Source organism: Apis dorsata, unplaced genomic scaffold (genome assembly GCF_000469605.1).
Source record: "Apis dorsata unplaced genomic scaffold, Apis dorsata 1.3 scaffold_233, whole genome shotgun sequence".
Lineage (NCBI taxonomy): Eukaryota > Metazoa > Arthropoda > Insecta > Hymenoptera > Apidae > Apis > Apis dorsata.
The window spans coordinates 198193-201045 of NW_006263515.1; positions in this window are offsets into that span (position 1 = coordinate 198193).

A 2853-nucleotide genomic window follows, 5' to 3' on the forward strand; every position below is an offset into this window, starting at 1 on the left:
CGTCGATTCGAAGAATGAAAGAATTTTCTCTTCCTTTTTTTTCTTCTAATGACCTTCGTAATGGATAATCCTTTTACGTTTTATGCTTCACGCGACTTCTCTTCACGCGTTTTCTTTCTCTTCTTCCTTTGGCAGTGTTTCTCTTTTGATGGATTTCGTGTGATGCCTCTTCCTTTTTTTTTTTTTTTTAGAATTATGTACACTTTTCACAGGGTAATTAGGTTTATTAAAAATTTGATTACTTTAGCTTTCCTGATATTTTATATCTTTTAATCATCTAGAGATTATGAGAAATATTTTCATAGTTTTATATCTTTATGCTTTTCGTAGGAAATTACGTGGGAATTCATTTTTGAAGAAATAAATTCAGGTCCAGTTTAAGATGAAATAGTGGACGTCGAATATTTATTGTGTGTGAAAAAATGAGAAATTTTTTAGCAATTATTTATTGTATAGACAAAAATTAGAATAAAAGGTAGAATATTACTGTGAAATTAAAAACATTATGGGTATAATTTGAAATTCAAATAGAAATTTACTTTATTCTTAGAACGTATTTGTATATTCAAAAATGCATAAAATAAAATATCCATTTATTTATTTAATTAATTCATTTTTAAAATCGATCTTTCCATCACGAATGCAATATTAACACCCTGTAAGTAAATATAACTGAATATTGAAATAAAGAAATATGAAAAATTTGTATTACAAGAATTTATAAATAATATAATCGTGACGATTCTCGAAAATCATTTTTCGAATTCCTTTTGATCAGGGGATCAAAGTCGATCGGAGGAATTCAGTTTCCTTCACCAGTTGGGGGAAACCTTTGAAACCAAAGCCAGCCGCTAATTTATTTTTTACCAACGTCTCGAAAAGTTTGACTAATCTGCCCAATGTAATTTCGGAAAGCAGCGTTCACAGATATAATTGGTTACATGTGTCTAATTATAGGAAATACTAACGAGCAATATTTTTTCTTTTTTCCTTTTTTTAAAAAAAAAAGAAAAATGTCAAATTCTTTCTAGAGGAGAGATCGTTGGTTTCAGCTACTTTTTGAAGATGATAACATAATAGGATTGAAATGAGAATGATTAAAATTACCAGGAATTATTGGATTGATTATTATTACTTTTAAATACCAAATTATATATCTCGATTCTTGTATTTAAAAATAACAAATTCTATAAAATTCAAATAATTATTATTTAATAAGAATTGTATATTAAGCAAACATTGCTGAAACAATTATCATCAATATAAATGTTTATTATCATTTATATGTTGATAACAGAAATTTATCAACAAACATCGATATTATGAATTTATTTTCCGTATCCAAATAATGGTACTGTAATAGAAATTTCATTCTTTTTTTATGAATGGAATTCCTCTGAATGAAAATTCTAAATAAAAAAAAAAATTTTTTTATTATTTATTTATTTATTATTAAGAATATCCATTTTTTTTAAACGAATCGTATTTTCTTTTTCTTTTCAATTTTATAAGAAATTTTTTTTCGATAGATCCGTCCTTCCTCCTCAAAATAATCCTTCTTCTGTACGATTTATTCAAAAGAAAAAAAAAAAAATCGTTCTTTGACATCGATCGTTTCTCACCAATACGCGTTTTCTTTTCACAAGAAACCTGTGTGTAATCTCATAAAGCGCGAGGTTTCCAAATCCACAAAGGTATCGTCGATCGATCTCTGCAATTCATCGCCCAACGCCGCATCGATTTTTCCCTCCATTTTTCCACTTCCGCTCGGAAGAAATTCGATTGTCCGGATTGATGCACCGAAATGCAAAAAACAAAGAAATCGTCGATTTGTCGACACACGCGCACACACGGTTCATTTGCGGGTTCATAGAACCTGGATTCATAGTCGAACGACTTTTTGGGATGGAAGCCTGTTTTTTTCGACGAGAAAGGGTTGGCCAGAAACTGAGTGATCTAACTTTTTGAAGAAGATGAATTTTATTTCTTAATTAGAAATAACAATAAATAAGTTTTTTTTAATTATTTTCCATAGCAAATAATCCATTTCCATCGTCAATTAATTTCTTATTATATTAAAACAATAAATTATTTCAAATAAACATTGACGTTAATTCTTCCAAAAATGCTGTTTCCCAAAATTTTTCAAAATAACAAAACCAAGAATCTGAAACCAATCAAATTTACTAATAAATTATATATATGTATTATTAATTATATTATATTATATATTAATTATATAATGAACAAATCATTTTCATTGGCAATTAATTTCCTATATTAAAACAGTAAATTATTTCAAATAAACATTGACATTAATTCTTCCAAAAGTGCTGTTTTCCAAAATTTTTCATAATAATAAAACCAAGAATTTGAAACCAGTTAAATTTTCATTTACTAATAAATTATATATATATATTATTATTATTAATTATATATATATATAATTTTAATTATTAGTAAATGAAAACTTGACTGGATTCAGATTCTTGGTATATATATATATATATTACATTTCGAAAAAAGGAAAAAATTCGAAACCGCTTGAAAATGTCCAACTTTTAGAAAGAACTACTATTACCGCATCATGGAGGGAGTTTCGTCGCGCTCTCGTTCGACCAGATCGAGCGTGGACATCCACGGTTCCGTGAAGCGAGCTGAACCCTCGTCACTCGGTACACTGGGTTAGAGAGATAGTTTTGTCCCACGAAACTATCGAGGAGGGCCGTTTCGCGATGTAATTAATCAAGTTGAGCTCATCCACCACCGGCGTGAAAACGCGTTTTCCACGCGCGTTCGATGGAAAGAATCCTCTCGCTCTCTCGCTCTCTCTCTCTCTCTCTCTCTCTCTCT